Source organism: Hemiscyllium ocellatum, unplaced genomic scaffold (assembly GCF_020745735.1).
Source record: "Hemiscyllium ocellatum isolate sHemOce1 unplaced genomic scaffold, sHemOce1.pat.X.cur. scaffold_857_pat_ctg1, whole genome shotgun sequence".
Taxonomy (NCBI): domain Eukaryota; kingdom Metazoa; phylum Chordata; class Chondrichthyes; order Orectolobiformes; family Hemiscylliidae; genus Hemiscyllium; species Hemiscyllium ocellatum.
The window spans coordinates 1-17879 of NW_026869273.1; the positions used below are offsets into that span (position 1 = coordinate 1).

At 48.6% G+C, this 17879-nt stretch overlaps 10 non-coding genes across 10 annotated transcripts; all 10 read left to right on the forward strand.

Annotated features, from left to right (window-relative positions):
• The first annotated feature begins 204 nt into the window (after positions 1–204).
• trnal-caa (transfer RNA leucine (anticodon CAA)) lies at positions 205–324 on the forward strand. Its single transcript has 2 exons — positions 205–242; positions 279–324. It is a non-coding gene; the product is annotated as a tRNA-Leu (tRNA).
• Positions 325–2205: 1881 nt separating this feature from the next.
• On the forward strand, positions 2206–2325 carry trnal-uaa (transfer RNA leucine (anticodon UAA)). Its single transcript has 2 exons — positions 2206–2243; positions 2280–2325. It is a non-coding gene; the product is annotated as a tRNA-Leu (tRNA).
• A 1710-nt stretch (positions 2326–4035) lies between these two features.
• Positions 4036–4155, forward strand: trnal-caa (transfer RNA leucine (anticodon CAA)). Its single transcript has 2 exons — positions 4036–4073; positions 4110–4155. It is a non-coding gene; the product is annotated as a tRNA-Leu (tRNA).
• A 1868-nt stretch (positions 4156–6023) lies between these two features.
• Positions 6024–6143, forward strand: trnal-uaa (transfer RNA leucine (anticodon UAA)). The gene is made up of 2 exons: positions 6024–6061; positions 6098–6143. It is a non-coding gene; the product is annotated as a tRNA-Leu (tRNA).
• Positions 6144–8018: 1875 nt separating this feature from the next.
• Positions 8019–8138, forward strand: trnal-uaa (transfer RNA leucine (anticodon UAA)). Its single transcript has 2 exons — positions 8019–8056; positions 8093–8138. It is a non-coding gene; the product is annotated as a tRNA-Leu (tRNA).
• A 1688-nt stretch (positions 8139–9826) lies between these two features.
• trnal-caa (transfer RNA leucine (anticodon CAA)) lies at positions 9827–9946 on the forward strand. Its single transcript has 2 exons — positions 9827–9864; positions 9901–9946. It is a non-coding gene; the product is annotated as a tRNA-Leu (tRNA).
• A 1883-nt stretch (positions 9947–11829) lies between these two features.
• On the forward strand, positions 11830–11949 carry trnal-uaa (transfer RNA leucine (anticodon UAA)). Its single transcript has 2 exons — positions 11830–11867; positions 11904–11949. It is a non-coding gene; the product is annotated as a tRNA-Leu (tRNA).
• A 1704-nt stretch (positions 11950–13653) lies between these two features.
• On the forward strand, positions 13654–13773 carry trnal-caa (transfer RNA leucine (anticodon CAA)). The gene is made up of 2 exons: positions 13654–13691; positions 13728–13773. It is a non-coding gene; the product is annotated as a tRNA-Leu (tRNA).
• Positions 13774–15653: 1880 nt separating this feature from the next.
• On the forward strand, positions 15654–15773 carry trnal-uaa (transfer RNA leucine (anticodon UAA)). Its single transcript has 2 exons — positions 15654–15691; positions 15728–15773. It is a non-coding gene; the product is annotated as a tRNA-Leu (tRNA).
• A 1873-nt stretch (positions 15774–17646) lies between these two features.
• Positions 17647–17766, forward strand: trnal-uaa (transfer RNA leucine (anticodon UAA)). Its single transcript has 2 exons — positions 17647–17684; positions 17721–17766. It is a non-coding gene; the product is annotated as a tRNA-Leu (tRNA).
• The last annotated feature ends 113 nt before the right edge of the window (positions 17767–17879 follow it).

Below are 17879 nucleotides of genomic sequence, written 5' to 3' on the forward strand. Positions count from 1 at the left end.
TGTGTGTGTGTGTGAGAGAGAGTGTTTGTGTGTGTGTGTGTGTGTGTGTGTGAGAGAGAGAGAGACTGTGTATGAGGAATTGTTGCTGAGTGTGAATGCAAGTGAGCTGCAAAAATGCGGAATTGCATTTTGTGTCTGCACAAGTGCATGGTGACTAATTGTACAGAGTGAGAAAGAGATCGGGAAGGCTTGGCTCAGCAGCTTGTCAGGATGGCCGAGTGGTCTAAGGCGCCAGACTCAAGGAGCGTTAATCTTTGCTCTGCATCTGGACTTGTGAATTCTGGTCCCTTTCTAGGGGCGTGGGTTCAAATCCCACTCCTGATATGTCTCCCTTTTTCCCCAAACAAACCTTCCCACACCCACACACTCCCCCCAAATTTCACATCTTCTTGGAGAGGAGTCACTCCCCTTCCCAAACATGGAAGAGTCCAACCCCTCGGTTTCAAAGATAAGGCTCAGGCATTTACAACAATCTTCAGACGCAAGTGCCCACTGGATCATCTTCCTCAGTCTCCTCCTGTGCTCCCCACCATCACACACACCATTCTTCAAACAATTACATTCACTCCGTCTCACATCAAGAGACACTGGACACTACAAAGGCTATGGGCCCTGCCAAGATTCTGGCACTGCTCCTGAACGCTGCTGCTCCACAACATGCCCTTCCTCGAGCCAAGTTCTCCCAGGACAGTGACAACACTGGGATCTACCTGGCCATCTGCCAAATTATCCAGGTATGTCCTGCACATAAAAAGCAGGACAAATCCAACTCAGCCAATTCCACTCCCGTCTATCTCTTCCCAATCCTCGGAAAAGTGATGGAAGGGCTCACCAACAGGGCTATCGAGCAGCACCTGCTCAGCAATAACCTGCTCAGCGACACCCAGTTTGGGATCCCCAGGGTCACTCAGCTCCTGACCTCATTTTGTTTGTGCCTGTGTGAGAGAGAGAGAGAGAGAGAAAGTCTGTGTGAGTGTGTGAATGTGAGAGTGAGAGACAGTGTGTGTAAGCGCGTGAGAGAGGAAGCCTTTATGTGTGTGTGTGAGAGTTGTATATGTCTGTGTGTGTGTGTGTGTGTGTGTGTGTGTGTGTGTGTGTTTGTGTGGGTGGAGTGTGTGTGTCTGAGAAAGTGAGTGTGTGGGTGTTTGTGTCTGCGAGAGACAGAGAGTGTGTGGGTGTATGATTGTGTGAGCATGTATGTGTGTGACAGAGAGAGAGGGAGAATTTGTATGTGTGTGAGAGTGTGTTTGTGTGTGAGAGAGAATGTGTGTGAGAGAGAGGAGTGTGTGTGTGTGAGGGAGAGAATGTGTGTGTGAGAGAGAGAGCGAAAGTGTGTGTATATGAGGGAGAGTGTGTGGTGTGTGTGTGTGAGGGAGTGTGTGTGTGTGTGTGTGAGAGAGAGAGTGAGTGTGTCAGCATGCATGTGTGTGACAGAGAGAGGGAGAATTTGTATGTGTGTGAGAGAGTATGTTTGAGTGTGTGTGTGTGAGAGAGAGTGTGTGTGTGCATGTGAGAGAGTGAGTGTATGTGTGAGAGAGAGAGAGAATGTGTGTGTGTGTGAGAGAGAGAGAGAGAGAGGGAGATTTTGTGTGTGTGAGAGAGTGTGTTTGTCTGTGTGAGAGAGAGTGAGTGTGAGTGCATGTCGGTGTGTGTGTGAAAGAGAGAGAGAGAATTTGTTTGTGCGTGAGAGAGAGTCTTATTTTTGTGAGAGAGTGTGTTTGTGTGTGAGTGAGACAGAAAGAGTGAGAGTGTGTGTGATAGAGAGTGTGTGTTTGTGTGCGCATGTGAGAGAGTGTGTGTGTGAAAGAGAGAAAGGGTGTGCGTGTGTGTGTGTGAGTGTGTGTGTGAGAGACTGAGAGTGTGTATGATAGAGAGTGTGTGTTTGTCTGTTCATGTGAGAGAGAATGTGTTAATGTGTGTGAGAGATAGAGAGGGAGTGAGAATTTGTGTGTGTGAGAGAAACTGAGAGTGTGAGTGTGTGTGTGAAAGAGAGAGACAATTTGTGTATGTGTGTGAGAGAGATTGTGTGTGTGTGTGTGTGTGTGAGAGAGAGAGTGTGTGAGAGAGAGACAGACTCTATATGAGGGATCGTTGTTGAGTGTGAATGCAAGGGAGCTGCAGAAATGCGGAATTGTATTTTGTGTCTGCACAAGGGCAAGGTGACTAACTGTGCAGAGTGAGAAAGAGAGCGGGCATCACCATCCTGTCAGGATGGCCGAGTGGTCTAAGGCGCCAGACTTAAGGAGTGTTAGTCCTTGCTCTGCATCTGGCCTTGTGAATTCTGGTCCCTTTCTAGGGGCGTGGGTTCAAATCCCACTCCTGACATGTCTCCCTTTTTCCCCAAACAAACCTTCCCACACCCACACACTCCCCCCAAATTTCACATCTTCTTGGAGAGGAGTCACTCCCCTTTCCAAACATGGAAGAGTCCAACCCCTCGGTTTCAAAGATAAGGCTCAGGCATTTACAACAATCTTCAGACGCAAGTGCCCACTGGATCATCTTCCTCAGTCTCCTCCTGTGCTCCCCACCATCACACACACCATTCTTCAAACAATTACATTCACTCCGTCTCACATCAAAAGACACTGGACACTGCAAAGGCTATGGGCCCTGCCAAGATTCTGGCACTGCTCCTGAACGCTGCTGCTCCACAACATGCCCTTCCTCGAGCCAAGTTCTCCCAGGACAGTGACAACACTGGGATCTACCTGGCCATCTGCCAAATTATCCAGGTATGTCCTGCACATAAAAAGCAGGACAAATCCAAATCAGCAAATTCCACTCCCGTCTATCTCTTCCCAATCCTCGGAAAAGTGATGGAAGGGCTCACCAACAGGGCTATCGAGCAGCACCTGCTCAGCAATAACCTGCTCAGTGACACCCAGTTTGGGATGCCCCAGGGTCACTCAGCTCCTGACCTCATTTTATTTGTGTCTGTGTGTGAGAGAGAGAGAGATTGTATGTGTTGGTGAGTGTGTGCGTGTGTGTGTGATAGAGAGGTTGTGTGTGTGTCTGTGTGTGGGTGTGAGAGAGAGTATGTGTGTGTGTGAGAGAGAGAGTGTGTGCCTGTGGGTATATGAGTTTGTGTGTGTGTTTGTATGTGTGTGTGAGAGAGATTGTGAGTCCATTTGAGTGTGTGTGTGTGTGAGACAGAGAGAGTGTGTACGTTTGTGCTTGTCTGTGAGTGTGAGAGTGAGTGCAGGTGTGTGTGTGTGAGTGTGTGAGAGAGCGAATGTGTGTCTGTGTGAGAGAGAGTGTCTGTGTGAGAGAAAATGTGTGTGTGAGAGAGTGAGTGTGTGTGAGAGGGAGAGAGAGAGTGTGGTGTGTGTGTGTGTGTGTTTGTGTGTGAGGGAGAGAGTGCGTATGTGGGTGTGTGTGAGAGAGGGTGTGTTTGTGTGTGGGTGTGAGAGACAGACAGAGAGTGCGTGTGTGTGTGTGAGAGAGAGAGATTGTGAGTGCATGTGAGTGTGTGTGTGTGAGAGAGAGTGTGTGTGTGAGAGAGTGTGAGTGCAGGTGTTTGTGTGTGTGAGTGGGAATGCTTATGTATGAGTGTGTGAGAGAGAGTGTGCGTGTGTGAGAGTGTGTGTTTGTGTGTGTGAGAGAGAGTGTGTGTGTGTGTTGGAGAGAGTATGTGTGTGTGGGAGAGAGAGAGAGAGAATTTGTGCTTGTGTGGGGTATGAGAGACAGAAAGGGATTGTGAGTGTGTGTGAACGAATGTGTGTGCGTGCTTGTGAGATGGAGAGTGTGAGTGTGTGTGAGAGAGAGAGAGTGTATGTATATGCATGTGAGAGCGATTGTGTGTGTGAGAGAGGGTTTGTGTGTGTGTGTGTGTGTGAGAGAGAGTGTGTTTGTGTGTGTGTGTGTGTGTGTGTGTGTGTGAGAGAGAGAGAGACTGTGTATGAGGAATTGTTGCTGAGTGTGAATGCAAGTGAGCTGCAAAAATGCGGAATTGCATTTTTGTGTCTGCACAAGTGCATGGTGACTAATTGTACAGAGTGAGAAAGAGATCGGGAAGGTCTGGCTCAGCAGCTTGTCAGGATGGCCGAGTGGTCTAAGGCGCCAGACTCAAGGAGCGTTAATCCTTGCTCTGCATCTGGACTTGTGAATTCTGGTCCCTTTCTAGGGGCGTGGGTTCAAATCCCACTCCTGACATGTCTCCCTTTTTCCCAAACAAACCTTCCCACACCCACACACTCCCCCCAAATTTCACATCTTCTTGGAGAGGAGTCACTCCCCTTCCCAAACATGGAAGAGTCCAACCCCTCGGTTTCAAAGATAAGGCTCAGGCATTTACAACAATCTTCAGACGCAAGTGCCCACTGGATCATCTTCCTCAGTCTCCTCCTGTGCTCCCCACCATCACACACACCATTCTTCAAACAATTACATTCACTCCGTCTCACATCAAGAGACACTGGACACTACAAAGGCTATGGGCCCTGCCAAGATTCTGGCACTGCTCCTGAACGCTGCTGCTCCACAACATGCCCTTCCTCGAGCCAAGTTCTCCCAGGACAGTGACAACACTGGGATCTACCTGGCCATCTGCCAAATTATCCAGGTATGTCCTGCACATAAAAAGCAGGACAAATCCAACTCAGCCAATTCCACTCCCGTCTATCTCTTCCCAATCCTCGGAAAAGTGATGGAAGGGCTCACCAACAGGGCTATCGAGCAGCACCTGCTCAGCAATAACCTGCTCAGCGACACCCAGTTTGGGATCCCCAGGGTCACTCAGCTCCTGACCTCATTTTGTTTGTGCCTGTGTGAGAGAGAGAGAGAGAGAGAAAGTCTGTGTGAGTGTGTGAATGTGAGAGTGAGAGACAGTGTGTGTAAGCGCGTGAGAGAGGAAGCCTTTATGTGTGTGTGTGAGAGTTGTATATGTCTGTGTGTGTGTGTGTGTGTGTGTGTTTGTGTGGGTGGAGTGTGTGTGTCTGAGAAAGTGAGTGTGTGGGTGTTTGTGTCTGCGAGAGACAGAGAGTGTGTGGGTGTATGATTGTGTGAGCATGTATGTGTGTGACAGAGAGAGAGGGAGAATTTGTATGTGTGTGAGAGTGTGTTTGTGTGTGAGAGAGAATGTGTGTGAGAGAGAGAGTGTGTGTGTGTGAGGGAGAGAATGTGTGTGTGAGAGAGAGAGCGAAAGTGTGTGTATATGAGGGAGAGTGTGTGAGTGTGTGTGTGTGAGGGAGTGTGTGTGTGTGTGTGTGAGAGAGAGAGTGAGTGTGTCAGCATGCATGTGTGTGACAGAGAGAGGGAGAATTTGTATGTGTGTGAGAGAGTATGTTTGAGTGTGTGTGTGTGAGAGAGAGTGTGTGTGTGCATGTGAGAGAGTGAGTGTATGTGTGAGAGAGAGAGAGAATGTGTGTGTGTGAGAGAGAGAGAGAGAGGGAGATTTTGTGTGTGTGAGAGAGTGTGTTTGTCTGTGTGAGAGAGAGTGAGTGTGAGTGCATGTCGGTGTGTGTGTGAAAGAGAGAGAGAGAATTTGTTTGTGCGTGAGAGAGAGTCTTATTTTTGTGAGAGAGTGTGTTTGTGTGTGAGTGAGACAGAAAGAGTGAGAGTGTGTGTGATAGAGAGTGTGTGTTTGTGTGCGCATGTGAGAGAGTGTGTGTGTGAAAGAGAGAAAGGGTGTGCGTGTGTGTGTGTGAGTGTGTGTGTGAGAGACTGAGAGTGTGTATGATAGAGAGTGTGTGTTTGTCTGTTCATGTGAGAGAGAATGTGTTAATGTGTGTGAGAGATAGAGAGGGAGTGAGAATTTGTGTGTGTGAGAGAAACTGAGAGTGTGAGTGTGTGTGAAAGAGAGAGACAATTTGTGTATGTGTGTGAGAGAGATTGTTTGTGTGTGTGTGTGTGTGTGTGTGTGAGAGAGAGAGTGTGTGAGAGAGAGACAGAGTCTATATGAGGGATTGTTGTTGAGTGTGAATGCAAGGGAGCTGCAGAAATGCGGAATTGTATTTTGTGTCTGCACAAGGGCAAGGTGACTAACTGTGCAGAGTGAGAAAGAGAGCGGGCATCCCCATCCTGTCAGGATGGCCGAGTGGTCTAAGGCGCCAGACTTAAGGAGTGTTAGTCCTTGCTCTGCATCTGGCCTTGTGAATTCTGGTCCCTTTCTAGGGGCGTGGGTTCCAATCCCACTCCTGACATGTCTCCCTTTTTCCCCAAACAAACCTTCCCACACCCACACACTCCCCCCAAATTTCACATCTTCTTGGAGAGGAGTCACTCCCCTTTCCCAAACATGGAAGAGTCCAACCCCTCGGTTTCAAAGATAAGGCTCAGGCATTTACAACAATCTTCAGACGCAAGTGCCCACTGGATCATCTTCCTCAGTCTCCTCCTGTGCTCCCCACCATCACACACACCATTCTTCAAACAATTACATTCACTCCGTCTCACATCAAGAGACACTGGACACTACAAAGGCTATGGGCCCTGCCAAGATTCTGGCACTGCTCCTGAACGCTGCTGCTCCACAACATGCCCTTCCTCGAGCCAAGTTCTCCCAGGACAGTGACAACACTGGGATCTACCTGGCCATCTGCCAAATTATCCAGGTATGTCCTGCACATAAAAAGCAGGACAAATCCAACTCAGCCAATTCCACTCCCGTCTATCTCTTCCCAATCCTCGGAAAAGTGATGGAAGGGCTCACCAACAGGGCTATCGAGCAGCACCTGCTCAGCAATAACCTGCTCAGCGACACCCAGTTTGGGATCCCCCAGGGTCACTCAGCTCCTGACCTCATTTTGTTTGTGCCTGTGTGAGAGAGAGAGAGAGAGAGAAAGTCTGTGTGAGTGTGTGAATGTGAGAGTGAGAGACAGTGTGTGTAAGCGCGTGAGAGAGGAAGCCTTTATGTGTGTGTGTGAGAGTTGTATATGTCTGTGTGTGTGTGTGTGTGTGTGTGTGTGTGTGTTTGTGTGGGTGGAGTGTGTGTGTCTGAGAAAGTGAGTGTGTGGGTGTTTGTGTCTGCGAGAGACAGAGAGTGTGTGGGTGTATGATTGTGTGAGCATGTATGTGTGTGACAGAGAGAGAGGGAGAATTTGTATGTGTGTGAGAGTGTGTTTGTGTGTGAGAGAGAATGTGTGTGAGAGAGAGAGTGTGTGTGTGTGAGGGAGAGAATGTGTGTGTGAGAGAGAGAGCGAAAGTGTGTGTATATGAGGGAGAGTGTGTGAGTGTGTGTGTGTGAGGGAGTGTGTGTGTGTGTGTGTGAGAGAGAGAGTGAGTGTGTCAGCATGCATGTGTGTGACAGAGAGAGGGAGAATTTGTATGTGTGTGAGAGAGTATGTTTGAGTGTGTGTGTGTGAGAGAGAGTGTGTGTGTGCATGTGAGAGAGTGAGTGTATGTGTGAGAGAGAGAGAGAATGTGTGTGTGTGAGAGAGAGAGAGAGAGAGGGAGATTTTGTGTGTGTGAGAGAGTGTGTTTGTCTGTGTGAGAGAGAGTGAGTGTGAGTGCATGTCGGTGTGTGTGTGAAAGAGAGAGAGAGAATTTGTTTGTGCGTGAGAGAGAGTCTTATTTTTGTGAGAGAGTGTGTTTGTGTGTGAGTGAGACAGAAAGAGTGAGAGTGTGTGTGATAGAGAGTGTGTGTTTGTGTGCGCATGTGTGTGAGTGTGTGTGTGAAAGAGAGAAAGGGTGTGCGTGTGTGTGTGTGAGTGTGTGTGTGAGAGACTGAGAGTGTGTATGATAGAGAGTGTGTGTTTGTCTGTTCATGTGAGAGAGAATGTGTTAATGTGTGTGAGAGATAGAGAGGGAGTGAGAATTTGTGTGTGTGAGAGAAACTGAGAGTGTGAGTGTGTGTGTGAAAGAGAGAGACAATTTGTGTATGTGTGTGAGAGAGATTGTGTGTGTGTGTGTGTGTGTGAGAGAGAGAGTGTGTGAGAGAGAGACAGAGTCTATATGAGGGATTGTTGTTGAGTGTGAATGCAAGGGAGCTGCAGAAATGCGGAATTGTATTTTGTGTCTGCACAAGGGCAAGGTGACTAACTGTGCAGAGTGAGAAAGAGAGCGAGCATCACCATCCTGTCAGGATGGCCGAGTGGTCTAAGGCGCCAGACTTAAGGAGTGTTAGTCCTTGCTTTGCATCTGGCCTTGTGAATTCTGGTCCCTTTCTAGGGGCGTGGGTTCAAATCCCACTCCTGACATGTCTCCCTTTTTCCCCAAACAAACCTTCCCACACCCACACACTCCCCCCAAATTTCACATCTTCTTGGAGAGGAGTCACTCCCCTTTCCCAAACATGGAAGAGTCCAACCCCTCGGTTTCAAAGATAAGGCTCAGGCATTTACAACAATCTTCAGACGCAAGTGCCCACTGGATCATCTTCCTCAGTCTCCTCCTGTGCTCCCCACCATCACACACACCATTCTTCAAACAATTACATTCACTCCGTCTCACATCAAAAGACACTGGACACTACAAAGGCTATGGGCCCTGCCAAGATTCTGGCACTGCTCCTGAACGCTGCTGCTCCACAACATGCCCTTCCTCGAGCCAAGTTCTCCCAGGACAGTGACAACACTGGGATCTACCTGGCCATCTGCCAAATTATCCAGGTATGTCCTGCACATAAAAAGCAGGACAAATCCAAATCAGCAAATTCCACTCCCGTCTATCTCTTCCCAATCCTCGGAAAAGTGATGGAAGGGCTCACCAACAGGGCTATCGAGCAGCACCTGCTCAGCAATAACCTGCTCAGTGACACCCAGTTTGGGATGCCCCAGGGTCACTCAGCTCCTGACCTCATTTTATTTGTGTCTGTGTGAGAGAGAGAGAGATTGTATGTGTTGGTGAGTGTGTGCGTGTGTGTGTGATAGAGAGGTTGGGTGTGTGTGTCTGTGTGTGGGTGTGAGAGAGAGTATGTGTGTGTGTGAGAGAGAGAGTGTGTGCCTGTGGGTATATGAGTTTGTGTGTGTGTTTGTATGTGTGTGTGAGAGAGATTGTGAGTCCATTTGAGTGTGTGTGTGTGTGAGACAGAGAGAGTGTGTACGTTTGTGCTTGTCTGTGAGTGTGAGAGTGAGTGCAGGTGTGTGTGTGTGAGTGTGTGAGAGAGCGAATGTGTGTCTGTGTGAGAGAGAGTGTCTGTGTGAGAGAAAATGTGTGTGTGTGAGAGTGAGTGTGTGAGAGGGAGAGTGTGTGTGTGTGTGTGTTTGTGTGTGTGAGGGAGAGAGTGCGTATGTGGGTGTGTGTGAGAGAGGGTGTGTTTGTGTGTGGGTGTGAGAGACAGACAGAGAGTGCGTGTGTGTGTGTGAGAGAGAGAGATTGTGAGTGCATGTGAGTGTGTGTGTGTGAGAGAGAGTGTGTGTGAGAGAGAGTGTGAGTGCAGGTGTTTGTGTGTGTGAGTGGGAATGCTTATGTATGAGTGTGTGAGAGAGAGTGTGCGTGTGTGAGAGTGTGTGTTTGTGTGTGTGAGAGAGAGTGTGTGTGTGTGTTGGAGAGAGTATGTGTGTGTGGGAGAGAGAGAGAGAGAATTTGTGCTTGTGTGGGGTATGAGAGACAGAAAGGGATTGTGAGTGTGTGTGAACGAATGTGTGTGCGTGCTTGTGAGATGGAGAGTGTGAGTGTGTGTGAGAGAGAGAGAGTGTATGTATATGCATGTGAGAGCGATTGTGTGTGTGAGAGAGGGTTTGTGTGTGTGTGTGTGTGAGAGAGAGTGTTTGTGTGTGTGTGTGTGTGTGTGAGAGAGAGAGAGACTGTGTATGAGGAATTGTTGCTGAGTGTGAATGCAAGTGAGCTGCAAAAATGCGGAATTGCATTTTTGTGTCTGCACAAGTGCATGGTGACTAATTGTACAGAGTGAGAAAGAGATCGGGAAGGCTTGGCTCAGCAGCTTGTCAGGATGGCCGAGTGGTCTAAGGCGCCAGACTCAAGGAGCGTTAATCCTTGCTCTGCATCTGGACTTGTGAATTCTGGTCCCTTTCTAGGGGCGTGGGTTCAAATCCCACTCCTGACATGTCTCCCTTTTTCCCCAAACAAACCTTCCCACACCCACACACTCCCCCCAAATTTCACATCTTCTTGGAGAGGAGTCACTCCCCCTTCCCAAACATGGAAGAGTCCAACCCCTCGGTTTCAAAGATAAGGCTCAGGCATTTACAACAATCTTCAGACGCAAGTGCCCACTGGATCATCTTCCTCAGTCTCCTCCTGTGCTCCCCACCATCACACACACCATTCTTCAAACAATTACATTCACTCCGTCTCACATAAAGAGACACTGGACACTACAAAGGCTATGGGCCCTGCCAAGATTCTGGCACTGCTCCTGAACGCTGCTGCTCCACAACATGCCCTTCCTCGAGCCAAGTTCTCCCAGGACAGTGACAACACTGGGATCTACCTGGCCATCTGCCAAATTATCCAGGTATGTCCTGCACATAAAAAGCAGGACAAATCCAACTCAGCCAATTCCACTCCCGTCTATCTCTTCCCAATCCTCGGAAAAGTGATGGAAGGGCTCACCAACAGGGCTATCGAGCAGCACCTGCTCAGCAATAACCTGCTCAGCGACACCCAGTTTGGGATCCCCCAGGGTCACTCAGCTCCTGACCTCATTTTGTTTGTGCCTGTGTGAGAGAGAGAGAGAGAGAGAAAGTCTGTGTGAGTGTGTGAATGTGAGAGTGAGAGACAGTGTGTGTAAGCGCGTGAGAGAGGAAGCCTTTATGTGTGTGTGTGAGAGTTGTATATGTCTGTGTGTGTGTGTGTGTGTGTGTGTGTGTGTGTGTGTGTTTGTGTGGGTGGAGTGTGTGTGTCTGAGAAAGTGAGTGTGTGGGTGTTTGTGTCTGCGAGAGACAGAGAGTGTGTGGGTGTATGATTGTGTGAGCATGTATGTGTGTGACAGAGAGAGAGGGAGAATTTGTATGTGTGTGAGAGTGTGTTTGTGTGTGAGAGAGAATGTGTGTGAGAGAGAGAGTGTGTGTGTGTGAGGGAGAGAATGTGTGTGTGAGAGAGAGAGCGAAAGTGTGTGTATATGAGGGAGAGTGTGTGAGTGTGTGTGTGTGAGGGAGTGTGTGTGTGTGTGTGTGAGAGAGAGAGTGAGTGTGTCAGCATGCATGTGTGTGACAGAGAGAGGGAGAATTTGTATGTGTGTGAGAGAGTATGTTTGAGTGTGTGTGTGTGAGAGTGAGTGTGTGTGTGCATGTGAGAGAGTGAGTGTATGTGTGAGAGAGAGAGAGAATGTGTGTGTGTGTGAGAGAGAGAGAGAGAGAGGGAGATTTTGTGTGTGTGAGAGAGTGTGTTTGTCTGTGTGAGAGAGAGTGAGTGTGAGTGCATGTCGGTGTGTGTGTGAAAGAGAGAGAGAGAATTTGTTTGTGCGTGAGAGAGAGTCTTATTTTTGTGAGAGAGTGTGTTTGTGTGTGAGTGAGACAGAAAGAGTGAGAGTGTGTGTGATAGAGAGTGTGTGTTTGTGTGCGCATGTGAGAGAGTGTGTGTGTGAAAGAGAGAAAGGGTGTGCGTGTGTGTGTGTGAGTGTGTGTGTGAGAGACTGAGAGTGTGTATGATAGAGAGTGTGTGTTTGTCTGTTCATGTGAGAGAGAATGTGTTAATGTGTGTGAGAGATAGAGAGGGAGTGAGAATTTGTGTGTGTGAGAGAAACTGAGAGTGTGAGTGTGTGTGTGAAAGAGAGAGACAATTTGTGTATGTGTGTGAGAGAGATTGTGTGTGTGTGTGTGTGTGTGAGAGAGAGAGTGTGTGAGAGAGAGACAGACTCTATATGAGGGATTGTTGTTGAGTGTGAATGCAAGGGAGCTGCAGAAATGCGGAATTGTATTTTGTGTCTGCACAAGGGCAAGGTGACTAACTGTGCAGAGTGAGAAAGAGAGCAGGCATCACCATCCTGTCAGGATGGCCGAGTGGTCTAAGGCGCCAGACTTAAGGAGTGTTAGTCCTTGCTCTGCATCTGGCCTTGTGAATTCTGGTCCCTTTCTAGGGGCGTGGGTTCAAATCCCACTCCTGACATGTCTCCCTTTTTCCCCAAACAAACCTTCCCACACCCACACACTCCCCCCAAATTTCACATCTTCTTGGAGAGGAGTCACTCCCCTTTCCCAAACATGGAAGAGTCCAACCCCTCGGTTTCAAAGATAAGGCTCAGGCATTTACAACAATCTTCAGACGCAAGTGCCCACTGGATCATCTTCCTCAGTCTCCTCCTGTGCTCCCCACCATCACACACACCATTCTTCAAACAATTACATTCACTCCGTCTCACATCAAAAGACACTGGACACTACAAAGGCTATGGGCCCTGCCAAGATTCTGGCACTGCTCCTGAACGCTGCTGCTCCACAACATGCCCTTCCTCGAGCCAAGTTCGCCCAGGACAGTGACAACACTGGGATCTACCTGGCCATCTGCCAAATTATCCAGGTATGTCCTGCACATAAAAAGCAGGACAAATCCAAATCAGCAAATTCCACTCCCGTCTATCTCTTCCCAATCCTCGGAAAAGTGATGGAAGGGCTCACCAACAGGGCTATCGAGCAGCACCTGCTCAGCAATAACCTGCTCAGTGACACCCAGTTTGGGATGCCCCAGGGTCACTCAGCTCCTGACCTCATTTTATTTGTGTCTGTGTGTGAGAGAGAGAGAGATTGTATGTGTTGGTGAGTGTGTGCGTGTGTGTGTGATAGAGAGGTTGGGTGTGTGTGTCTGTGTGTGGGTGTGAGAGAGAGTATGTGTGTGTGTGAGAGAGAGAGTGTGTGCCTGTGGGTATATGAGTTTGTGTGTGTGTTTGTATGTGTGTGTGAGAGAGATTGTGAGTCCATTTGAGTGTGTGTGTGTGTGAGACAGAGAGAGTGTGTTCGTTTGTGCTTGTCTGTGAGTGTGAGAGTGAGTGCAGGTGTGTGTGTGTGAGTGTGTGAGAGAGCGAATGTGTGTCTGTGTGAGAGAGAGTGTCTGTGTGAGAGAAAATGTGTGTGTGAGAGAGTGAGTGTGTGTGAGAGGGAGAGAGAGTGTGTGTGTGTGTGTGTGTGTTTGTGTGTGAGGGAGAGAGTGCGTATGTGGGTGTGTGTGAGAGAGGGTGTGTTTGTGTGTGTGTGTGAGAGACAGACAGAGAGTGCGTGTGTGTGTGTGAGAGAGAGAGATTGTGAGTGCATGTGAGTGTGTGTGTGTGAGAGAGAGTGTGTGTGAGAGAGAGTGTGAGTGCAGGTGTTTGTGTGTGTGAGTGGGAATGCTTATGTATGAGTGTGTGAGAGAGAGTGTGCGTGTGTGAGAGTGTGTGTTTGTGTGTGTGAGAGAGAGTGTGTGTGTGTGTTGGAGAGAGTATGTGTGTGTGGGAGAGAGAGAGAGAGAATTTGTGCTTGTGTGGGGTATGAGAGACAGAAAGGGATTGTGAGTGTGTGTGAACGAATGTGTGTGCGTGCTTGTGAGATGGAGAGTGTGAGTGTGTGTGAGAGAGAGAGAGTGTATGTATATGCATGTGAGAGCGATTGTGTGTGTGTGAGAGGGTTTGTGTGTGTGTGTGTGTGAGAGAGAGTGTTTGTGTGTGTGTGTGTGTGTGTGTGTGTGAGAGAGAGAGAGACTGTGTATGAGGAATTGTTGCTGAGTGTGAATGCAAGTGAGCTGCAAAAATGCGGAATTGCATTTTTGTGTCTGCACAAGTGCATGGTGACTAATTGTACAGAGTGAGAAAGAGATCGGGAAGGCTTGGCTCAGCAGCTTGTCAGGATGGCCGAGTGGTCTAAGGCGCCAGACTCAAGGAGCGTTAATCCTTGCTCTGCATCTGGACTTGTGAATTCTGGTCCCTTTCTAGGGGCGTGGGTTCAAATCCCACTCCTGACATGTCTCCCTTTTTCCCCAAACAAACCTTCCCACACCCACACACTCACCCCAAATTTCACATCTTCTTGGAGAGGAGTCACTCCCCCTTCCCAAACATGGAAGAGTCCAACCCCTCGGTTTCAAAGATAAGGCTCAGGCATTTACAACAATCTTCAGACGCAAGTGCCCACTGGATCATCTTCCTCAGTCTCCTCCTGTGCTCCCCACCATCACACACACCATTCTTCAAACAATTACATTCACTCCGTCTCACATAAAGAGACACTGGACACTACAAAGGCTATGGGCCCTGCCAAGATTCTGGCACTGCTCCTGAACGCTGCTGCTCCACAACATGCCCTTCCTCGAGCCAAGTTCTCCCAGGACAGTGACAACACTGGGATCTACCTGGCCATCTGCCAAATTATCCAGGTATGTCCTGCACATAAAAAGCAGGACAAATCCAACTCAGCCAATTCCACTCCCGTCTATCTCTTCCCAATCCTCGGAAAAGTGATGGAAGGGCTCACCAACAGGGCTATCGAGCAGCACCTGCTCAGCAATAACCTGCTCAGCGACACCCAGTTTGGGATCCCCCAGGGTCACTCAGCTCCTGACCTCATTTTGTTTGTGCCTGTGTGAGAGAGAGAGAGAGAGAGAAAGTCTGTGTGAGTGTGTGAATGTGAGAGTGAGAGACAGTGTGTGTAAGCGCGTGAGAGAGGAAGCCTTTATGTGTGTGTGTGAGAGTTGTATATGTCTGTGTGTGTGTGTGTGTGTGTGTGTGTGTGTGTGTTGTGTGGGTGGAGTGTGTGTGTCTGAGAAAGTGAGTGTGTGGGTGTTTGTGTCTGCGAGAGACAGAGAGTGTGTGGGTGTATGATTGTGTGAGCATGTATGTGTGTGACAGAGAGAGAGGGAGAATTTGTATGTGTGTGAGAGTGTGTTTGTGTGTGAGAGAGAATGTGTGTGAGAGAGAGAGTGTGTGTGTGTGAGGGAGAGAATGTGTGTGTGAGAGAGAGAGCGAAAGTGTGTGTATATGAGGGAGAGTGTGTGAGTGTGTGTGTGTGAGGGAGTGTGTGTGTGTGTGTGTGAGAGAGAGAGTGAGTGTGTCAGCATGCATGTGTGTGACAGAGAGAGGGAGAATTTGTATGTGTGTGAGAGAGTATGTTTGAGTGTGTGTGTGTGAGAGAGAGTGTGTGTGTGCATGTGAGAGAGTGAGTGTATGTGTGAGAGAGAGAGAGAATGTGTGTGTGTGTGAGAGAGAGAGAGAGAGAGGGAGATTTTGTGTGTGTGAGAGAGTGTGTTTGTCTGTGTGAGAGAGAGTGAGTGTGAGTGCATGTCGGTGTGTGTGTGAAAGAGAGAGAGAGAATTTGTTTGTGCGTGAGAGAGAGTCTTATTTTTGTGAGAGAGTGTGTTTGTGTGTGAGTGAGACAGAAAGAGTGAGAGTGTGTGTGATAGAGAGTGTGTGTTTGTGTGCGCATGTGAGAGAGTGTGTGTGTGAAAGAGAGAAAGGGTGTGCGTGTGTGTGTGTGTGAGTGTGTGTGTGAGAGACTGAGAGTGTGTATGATAGAGAGTGTGTGTTTGTCTGTTCATGTGAGAGAGAATGTGTTAATGTGTGTGAGAGATAGAGAGGGAGTGAGAATTTGTGTGTGTGAGAGAAACTGAGAGTGTGAGTGTGTGTGTGAAAGAGAGAGACAATTTGTGTATGTGTGTGAGAGAGATTGTGTGTGTGTGTGTGTGTGTGAGAGAGAGAGTGTGTGAGAGAGAGACAGAGTCTATATGAGGGATTGTTGTTGAGTGTGAATGCAAGGGAGCTGCAGAAATGCGGAATTGTATTTTGTGTCTGCACAAGGGCAAGGTGACTAACTGTGCAGAGTGAAAAAGAGAGCGGGCATCACCATCCTGTCAGGATGGCCGAGTGGTCTAAGGTGCCAGACTTAAGGAGTGTTAGTCCTTGCTCTGCATCTGGCCTTGTGAATTCTGGTCCCTTTCTAGGGGCGTGGGTTCAAATCCCACTCCTGACATGTCTCCCTTTTTCCCCAAACAAACCTTCCCACACCCACACACTCACCCCAAATTTCACATCTTCTTGGAGAGGAGTCACTCCCCCTTCCCAAACGTGGAAGAGTCCAACCCCTCGGTTTCAAAGATAAGGCTCAGGCATTTACAACAATCTTCAGACGCAAGTGCCCACTGGATCATCTTCCTCAGTCTCCTCCTGTGCTCCCCACCATCACACACACCATTCTTCAAACAATTACATTCACTCCGTCTCACATCAAGAGACACTGGACACTACAAAGGCTATGGGCCCTGCCAAGATTCTGGCACTGCTCCTGAACGCTGCTGCTCCACAACATGCCCTTCCTCGAGCCAAGTTCTCCCAGGACAGTGACAACACTGGGATCTACCTGGCCATCTGCCAAATTATCCAGGTATGTCCTGCACATAAAAAGCAGGACAAATCCAAATCAGCCAATTCCACTCCCGTCTATCTCTTCCCAATCCTCGGAAAAGTGATGGAAGGGCTCACCAACAGGGCTATCGAGCAGCACCTGCTCAGCAATAACCTGCTCAGCGACACCCAGTTTGGGATCCCCCAGGGTCACTCAGCTCCTGACCTCATTTTGTTTGTGCCTGTGTGAGAGAGAGAGAGAGAGAGAAAGTCTGTGTGAGTGTGTGAATGTGAGAGTGAGAGACAGTGTGTGTAAGCGCGTGAGAGAGGAAGCCTTTATGTGTGTGTGTGAGAGTTGTATATGTCTGTGTGTGTGTGTGTGTGTGTGTGTGTGTGTTTGTTTGTGGGTGGAGTGTGTGTGTCTGAGAAAGTGAGTGTGTGGGTGTTTGTGTCTGCGAGAGACAGAGAGTGTGTGGGTGTATGATTGTGTGAGCATGTATGTGTGTGACAGAGAGAGAGGGAGAATTTGTATGTGTGTGAGAGTGTGTTTGTGTGTGAGAGAGAATGTGTGTGAGAGAGAGAGTGTGTGTGTGTGAGGGAGAGAATGTGTGTGTGAGAGAGAGAGCGAAAGTGTGTGTATATGAGGGAGAGTGTGTGAGTGTGTGTGTGTGAGGGAGTGTGTGTGTGTGTGTGAGAGAGAGAGTGAGTGTGTCAGCATGCATGTGTGTGACAGAGAGAGGGAGAATTTGTATGTGTGTGAGAGAGTATGTTTGAGTGTGTGTGTGTGAGAGAGAGTGTGTGTGTGCATGTGAGAGAGTGAGTGTATGTGTGAGAGAGAGAGAGAATGTGTGTGTGTGTGAGAGAGAGAGAGAGAGAGGGAGATTTTGTGTGTGTGAGAGAGTGTGTTTGTCTGTGTGAGAGAGAGTGAGTGTGAGTGCATGTCGGTGTGTGTGTGAAAGAGAGAGAGAGAATTTGTTTGTGCGTGAGAGAGAGTCTTATTTTTGTGAGAGAGTGTGTTTGTGTGTGAGTGAGACAGAAAGAGTGAGAGTGTGTGTGATAGAGAGTGTGTGTTTGTGTGCGCATGTGAGAGAGTGTGTGTGTGAAAGAGAGAAAGGGTGTGTGTGTGTGTGTGTGAGTGTGTGTGTGAGAGACTGAGAGTGTGTATGATAGAGAGTGTGTGTTTGTCTGTTCATGTGAGAGAGAATGTGTTAATGTGTGTGAGAGATAGAGAGGGAGTGAGAATTTGTGTGTGTGAGAGAAACTGAGAGTGTGAGTGTGTGTGTGAAAGAGAGAGACAATTTGTGTATGTGTGTGAGAGAGATTGTGTGTGTGTGTGTGTGAGAGAGAGAGAGTGTGTGAGAGAGAGACAGAGTGTATATGAGGGATTGTTGTTGAGTGTGAATGCAAGGGAGCTGCAAAAATGCGGAATTGTATTTTGTGTCTGCACAAGGGCAAGGTGACTAATTGTACAGAGTGAGAAAGAGAGCGGGCATCACCATCCTGTCAGGATGGCCGAGTGGTCTAAGGTGCCAGACTTAAGGAGTGTTAATCCTTGCTCTGCATCTGGCCTTGTGAATTCTGGTCCCTTTCTAGGGGCGTGGGTTCAAATCCCACTCCTGACATGTCTCCCTTTTTCCCCAAACAAACCTTCCCACACCCACACACTCCCCCCAAATTTCACATCTTCTTGGAGAGGAGTCACTCCCCCTTCCCAAACATGGAAGAGTCCAACCCC